The sequence below is a fragment of the Rhincodon typus genome, chromosome 12 (genome assembly GCF_021869965.1).
Source record: "Rhincodon typus isolate 14 chromosome 12, sRhiTyp1.1, whole genome shotgun sequence".
Lineage (NCBI taxonomy): Eukaryota > Metazoa > Chordata > Chondrichthyes > Orectolobiformes > Rhincodontidae > Rhincodon > Rhincodon typus.
The window spans coordinates 66,971,140-66,979,178 of NC_063343.1; positions in this window are offsets into that span (position 1 = coordinate 66,971,140).

The window sequence follows — 8,039 nt, forward strand, 5'->3', positions numbered from 1 at the left end:
TATCTTACTTTTCTTTATAACTTTTTTTGTGGCTTTCTGTTGGCCTTTAAAGATTTCCCAGTCTATTAGTTTCCCACTACTCTTTGCCTTTTTGTATATGTTTCTTTTCATCTGATACTTTCCTTTATTTCCTCAGACATCCGTGGCTGGCTGTCTCTTTTCCTACAGTTCTTCCTTATCACTGGAATATACTTCTGCTGAGCACTGTGAAAAATTGTTTTGAAAGTCCTCCACTGTTCCTCAATTGACCCACCATAAAGTTTTTGCTCCCATTCTACCTTAGCTAACTCCTTCCTCATTCCTTCATAGTCTCCTTTGTTTAAGCACAGGACATAGATACTAGATTTAACCTTCTCACGCTCCATCTGTATTTTAAATTCGACCATACTGTGATTGCTCCTTCCGAGAGGATCCCTAACTGTGAGATCATTAATTATTCCTGTCTCATTGCACAGGACTAGATCTAGGATGGCTTCCTCCCTCATTACATACTGTTCAAGGAAATTATCGCGGATGCATTCTATGAATCCCTCCTCAAGGCTGCCATGACCGACCTGGTTTGACCAATCGATATGTAGATTAAAATCCCCCATGATAATTGCTGTACCATTTTTACATGCATTAGCTATTTCTATGTTTATTGCCCGCTGCACCATGATGTCGTTTTTTGGTGGCCTATAGACCACACCTATCAGTGACTTCTTCTCCCTGCTATTCCTAATTTCCACCCAAATGGATTCAATGTTTTGTTCAGTAGAACCTATATCATCTCTCACTACTGCCCTGATATCATCCTTAAAAATCAGAGCAACACCACCTCCTTTACCTTCCTGTCTGTCCTTCCGAACAGTTTGATACCCCTGGATATTTAACTCCCAGTCATGACCATCTTGTAACCATGTCTCTGTAGTGGCCACTAAATCATACCCATTTGCCATGATTTGCACCATCAACTCATCCACCTTGTTTTGAATGCTCCGAGCATTCAGATAAAGTGCCCTTATGCCAGTTTTTGCACCTTCTTTTTGGGTCCTATTACCTCCATTACTAACAACTCTTGAGTTCTCCTTCCCTTTAACTTTTTTCCTAATTTTCAATGGAGTTGAAGCTTCCTCGTCACCTGCTAACCTGCTGCTTTGCCTTACATTAATTGTTATTCTCCCTCTATGTTCACTTCTCCCTTCCCCCCTACTTACCAGTTTAAAGTCCTATTAAACACCCTATTTACCCTTTTCGCCAGGACACTGGACCCGTCCCTGTTCAGGTGGAGTCCATCCCAGCGGTAAAGATCCCCCCAGTCCCAGAACTGATGCCAGTGCCCCATGAAAAGGAAACCCTCTTTCCCACACCACACTTTTAGCCACGTGTTTACTTCCCTGATCCTCGCCTCCCTATGCCAATTTGCACATGGCTCGGGCAGCAATCCAGAGATTATGACCCTTGAAGACCTGTTTTTTAATTTTGTTCCTAGCTTTTCATAATCCCGAAACAGGTCTTTTTTCCTAGTCCTGCCTATGTTGTTGGTACCTACATGGACCACAACAACTGGATCCTCCCCCTCCCTCTCTCGTATCGTCTCAAGCTGGTCAGAGATGTCTCGCACCCTGACACCAGGCAGGCAACACACCATGTGGGATTTTCTATCCTGCTTGCAAAGGATACTGAGTATCCCCCTGATGATGGAATCCCCTACAACTACAATCTGTCTTTTTGCTCTCCCCTCCTCAATGGCCTCCTGGACCATGGTGCCATGGTCAGTTGACTCATCCTTCCTGCAGCCCTGTTCCTCATCCACGCAGGGAGCAAGTGCCTCATACCTGTGGGACAATGTCAAGGGCTGCGGCTCCTGTGCTCCTGTCTGCAAGATCCAGATGCAGATGTTACACTGAAGTTATACAAAACCTTAATTTGACCCGACTTAGAGTACAGTGAGCTGATATGAGCACCACAGCTTAGGAAGGCTATTTTGGCCCTCGAGGAAATTGAACACAGGTTCGAAGGATGATACCTGGTCATCAAGATTAAGTTAGACATATTAGGCCTTTATTTTCTAGAATTTAGAAGATTATGGGGTGATCTAATTGAGGTCTTCAGGATATTAACAAAGGAAGACAGGGTAGATAAAGTAAACTATTTCTACTGTTTGAAGATTCTAGAAGCAGGAACCAAAGTCTAAGAATTAAGCCCAGACCATTCAGGAGAGATACATGGAAAACACTTTTACACACAAAGAGAAGTGGAGTTTGCAACTCTCTTCTTCAAGTGGTGATCATTTCTAATTCATTGTTGAATTTAAATCTGGGATAGACAAATTTTTCTCAAGCAAGGGTATCAAGGAATACGTGCCCAAATAGCCACATGGAATTAAATCACAGATCAGCCATGATCTTATTGAATGGTGAAGCATGCTCGAGGGGCTGAATGGCAACAACTGTTCCTGTGTTCCTAAGCAATCCCAATTGGGTGGATCACAGAGAGAGATGATGGAGGGCCATAATCTGGTATACCATGTAAACGTCTGCTGAGAAGATCAGACAACTGAAATAGAATAATGAATCATGGTCAAAGGACAGATTCCCCCATTTATGAATGTCCGGCATATGAATGTATTCAGGAATGACACCCTTCATGACCCAAGAACTGCTTGAATATCATTTGTGACTTAGCTTAGGATCATTTTATTCTTGGGGTGGGCCAAATCAAATCAGAAAGATTGAAACATGGAGTTGCAGGACAGATTAAAACAAATGTAGTAGGCTATGTTCAAGCACCTCGAATGGAAAAGAACTTTAGAAATGGAAGGATAGTCTGTAAGAATAATAGTTGAGAAGAGGATTTTTGCCGTTTTGTTAATGTAGATAATTTAAAAGAAAGCAAATAAACAGCAATAAGGAATGGGAAACCATCCACTATTTATCTTCATATAAACTTATATATAGCTAGAACTAACGCCTTTAATTTTCCAAATTATGTTTCTCTAATCCTATCATATTGATCATCAGCAATGTGATTTATAATTAGTTTCTTTTATATCTTAGAATCCCTACAGTGTGGAAGCAGGCTCTTCGATGCATTAAGTCCACACCAACCCTCCGAAAGGCATCCCACCCAGACCCACTCCCTACCCTATCCCTGTGTTTCCCACCCTTGACACTATGGGCAATTTAGCATAGCCAATCCACCTAACCTGCATATCTTTGGACTGTGGGAGGAAACCAGAGTACCCGAAGGAAACCCACACAGACACAAGGAGAATGTGCAAACTCCACACAGACAGTCATCCAAGGCTGGAATCCAACCCAGGTCACTGGTGCTGTGAGGTAGCAGTGCTAACCACTGTGTCACCCTGCCGCCCTGTTATCAGTGCATTTCTATTTTTCTTCAAACCCACAAAGTTCTGAATTTTCTTTGTTGGCAGGAGAATATTTTCCTTCAAATCACATCAAATAGCCATGCCAACTCTCAACACTATTGTCAATTCACCATCCATCATAACATCTTGGAAAGCGTTTACTTACTCAAACGTCGTTCACCTAAAATATCAAGATTGTAATCAGCAAGGCAATTTCTAGTCTCCTTAGTTATTACTCTTCCAAAACAGCCAGAAATGTTTGTATTTTAAGTCCAAGATGCACTAATAACACATATCAGATGCAATATTAGCTTGGGAAACCAATGCTATAGTTCATTTAAACACATCAGGTTATATTGCTTTTCTCAAACAAACATACATGATAATAATATTAAAAAGCAGAAAATCAGCTTGATATCTTTCAGTTAGAACAATTGCCCACTCAAACATTGTAGTATACACATAACATTTCCTTTTGGAAATTATTATGAGGCGATTTATTTTGTGGTGGTGAGACCAAAGGAAGACTCAGTGACAGCTTTGAGGAACATCTCCACTCTGTCCATGAAAATAATGCTGAACTTCCAATTGGTTTCCATTTCAATAACCACCTTGGTCTCATGTTAACACTTCCATTCTTGGTCTGCAACACTGTTCCAATAAGCTCAATGTAAGCTGGATGAACAAAACCTAATTTTTCACTCTGAGTACACCCTCTAGGACTCGGTATTGTGTTCTACAACTTCAGTGTATGACTTCTGTACTCATTCTTTTTTACATCCCCACTTTCTCTGGCTGTGTCTTTTTATTGTGTTTTGTTGGCCTTACTCTCAACAGAGCGGCCACATTTGATCCTTTTTGCATCTAGCATTTATACCTATTTTACATATCTATCTCTCCTTTACCATTATCATCACTGCTTTTGTTTTTATTTGCACTGTACAATCTCACAATCTATTCCATTTGATTCTCCACCCTTTCTGTCATTAGCTTAAAAACAGACTTTCCAACTTCTTTCATTTCTGAAGCATCATACTGAACTTGAAACATTAACTCTGATTCTCTCTCAACACACGTTGCAAGACCTGAGTTTCCCTAGCATTTTCCGACTTGATTTACTCTTGACTCACTTGTCGATCAGTAATGTATCTCTCTCAATAGTTCATCTTACACTGTTTTTGTGAAAGAGAATTCTACAGTCAAATGACCCTGTGAGAGAAATGAAAAAATAACTCTCCACATGTCCATCTTAAAAGTGTGATATCTTATTATTAGACCGTATACCTTAGTTCTAGTCTTCCCACAAAAGAAAACATCCTCTCAGAATTCCCCCTGTCCAGTCTGCTCCTGAACTGATACGGTTCAATGAGATCACCTAAATTCACCTAAATCCCGATTGGTAAATGCCCAATCTGTTTAGTGTTTCTTCAGAAATTAAGAATTTTATACCTGAAATAGTAGGCAGAACATTCTCTGAACTGTTTCAAACCCAATTATATCATTTTTATAATAGGGGGACCAAAATTTTACACAGTATGGAAGACAAGAGATGGAATTCAGTTGGAAGTAATGGTATGGCTATAAAAATTAACTCAGTGAACACACAAAAAAGTGAGTACCAGATGTCTTTCAGTATGAAAGGGTGTTTGCATTGATGTTCTCCCAGGGGTCATATTTGGCCCATTAATCTTTCAATTGTTACAAATACCATACACTCAGAGTTAGGCAGATGCATTATAAAGTTTGCAGACTTTGGGATGGCATAGATGTAATATTCAAATAAGCACAAGCATGACAGATAGAGTTCAATGTGGTGTAGTGTGATGTTCTGTACTTTGAGAAGACTCCAATGGAAATAAAATACATTGTGAAGAATATAGTTTTGCAATGATTAGCCCAGTATAGAGATCTGGACTTGGCTATGCACAAATTTTGAAAGTGGCGGTGCATGACCATAAGACAGTTGAATGGTATTTGTGTTACTAAGTTTATAAGATGAAGAATAGATGATAGAAGCAATTAAATTATGTCAGATCTTTATGAATTGCTGGTTATGTCTAGTGAGAGATCTGTTTGCAACTCTTTCATGGAGACTTTTAGCATAGAGTCATAGAGATGTACAGCATGGAAACAGACCCTTCCATCCAACTTGTCCATGCCAACTAGCTAACCTAAATTAATCTAGTCCTATTTGCCAGCATTTGGCCCATATCCTTCTAAACCCTTCCTATTCATATACCCATCCAGATGGTCTTTTAGATGTTGTAATTGTACCAGCCTCCACTACCTCCTCTGGCAGCTCATTCCGTACTCGCACCACCCTCTATGTGAAAAAGTTGGTCCTTAGGTCTCTTTTAAATCTTTCCCCTCTCACTTTAAACCTATGCCCTCTATCTTGGGGAAAAGACCTTGGCTATTCACCCTATCCATGCCCCTCAAGAATTTATAAACTTCTATAAGGTTTGTCTTCAGCCTCTGACACTCCAGGGAAAATGGCCCCAGTCTAGTCAGCCTCTCCCTATAGACCAAACCCTTGAACCCTGGCAACATCCTTGTAAATCTTTTCTGAACCCTTTCAAATTTCACAACATCTGTAGCATGGAGACTAGAATTGAATGCAGTATTCCAAAAGTGGCCTTACCAATATTGTAAAATGACCTCCCAGCTCCTATACTCAATGCATTGACCAATAAAGGCAAGTGTACCAAATGCTGTCTTCACCACCCTGTCAACCTGTGACTCCACTTTCAAGGAACTATGAACCAGCACCCCAAGGTCTCTTTGTTGAGCAACACTCCCCAGAACTTTACCATTTAGTGTATAAGTTCAGCCATGATTAGCCCTACCGAAATGCAATGCCTCACATTTATCTAAATTAAACTCCATCTGCCACTCCTCTCCAATTTGCTCATCGGATCAATGTCCCTTTGTACTTCTTTGCTATCCACTGCACCACCAATTTTAGTGTTGTCTGCATACTTACGAACCATACCTCCCATATTTACATCCAAATGATTTATATAAATGATAAAAAGCAGTGAACCCAGCACTGACCCTTGTCATACACAAGGTTAAAGGCTTCCAGTCTGAAAAGTAACTCTAATGCCACCCTCTGTTTCCCATCTTTGGGGCAATTTTGTATCCAGATGGGTCGCTCTCCCTGTCTTCTATGTAATTTAACCTTGTTAACCAGTCTACCATGTGGAACCTTGTCAAATACCTTACTGAAGTCCATATAGATAGTGTCCACTGCTCTGCCTTCACCAATCATTTTCGTCTCTTCAAAAAACTCAATAAAGTTAGTGATATGTGATTTCCCAAGCACACAGTCTTGCTGGCTATCTCTAATCAGTCGTTGCTTTTCCTAATGCATGTAAATACTGTCCCTCAGAAACCCCACAACATTTCCACCACCACTGACGAAAGACTGACCAGTCTGTAGTTCCCTGTCTTTTCCTTATCACCTATGTTAAATAATGGCACCATGGTAGCCAACCTCCAGTCTTTCAGCACCTCACCTGTGGCAATCTGTGATACAAATATTTCAACAAGGGATTCAGCAATCACTTTCCTAGCTTCCCACAAAGTTCTGGGATATACCTGATCAGGTGCCAGGCATTTATCCAGCTTTATGCGTTTTGAGACACCCAGCACCTCTTCTTCTGTAATGTGAGCACTTTCCAAGATATTTATTTAGTTCTCCATCTTCTGTAGCTCCTCCACAGTAAACAGTGATGCAAAATGCTCATTTAGTATCTCAGCCATCCCCTGCAGTTCCACACATAGGTGGCCTTGCTGATCTTTCAGGGGCCCTATTCTTTCTCTAGTTACTGTTTTGTCCTTAATGTGTTGTTGAATCTGTTTGTATTCTCCTTAATCATACTTGCCAAAGCTAAATGAATCCACCCAACAGTGACAAGGAGCTTAGGTATGAGGAGTACTTGGAAATGTTAGGACTGTCGTCCTTCGGAGAAAGAAAGTTAAAACTCAACGAATGAGAGATTTTTAAGATTATTAGAAATTTAACAAGAATTGTTAAGATTGGAAAAAATTGTCCTGCTAATGAATGAACCATTAATCATAGATCATTGTTTTCAGCTTCTGAGAGTCACATTGGACTGGAAACGTTAACTCTGTTTTTCTCTTCACACCTGCTGTATTTCTCCTGCAACTTTCTGATTTATTATCGTTTCCAAAACATTGTCTAAAGATATTGAGGGTGGTGTGAGCAGAATCGCTTTCACACAGAGAATTGTTGGGACAAAGCATGTGCACTGGAAAGATCTCATAAATCACTGGAAACTGATCTCATAAATAATTTTAATGAATGCAATTAAGCAGGTACTGGAGAATGAGGGTCTTAAAAGTGCTATCAATTAAAAGAGACAACACAAGACTACTCATTCTAGAAGCCAACATGGTATGATGGGCTAGAAAAATGTCTTCTATGCTGCGTGATTCCATCAAAATGTTTAAGATACTTAACAAATATGTTGGTAGGTTATAACTGCCATTCTTTTCTCTGCTTCTTTTCCCTAGACTGTTTTATATTACTCATTGATGAAGATAATTGAAAACGAATGTTCAAATTATACTATAAACTTATAGAATGACGCATTGATAGTGTATTAACTGTTTATTTCTGTTTCTTCACTATTTAAAGAAAAATATCAAACAGAGGATTTCT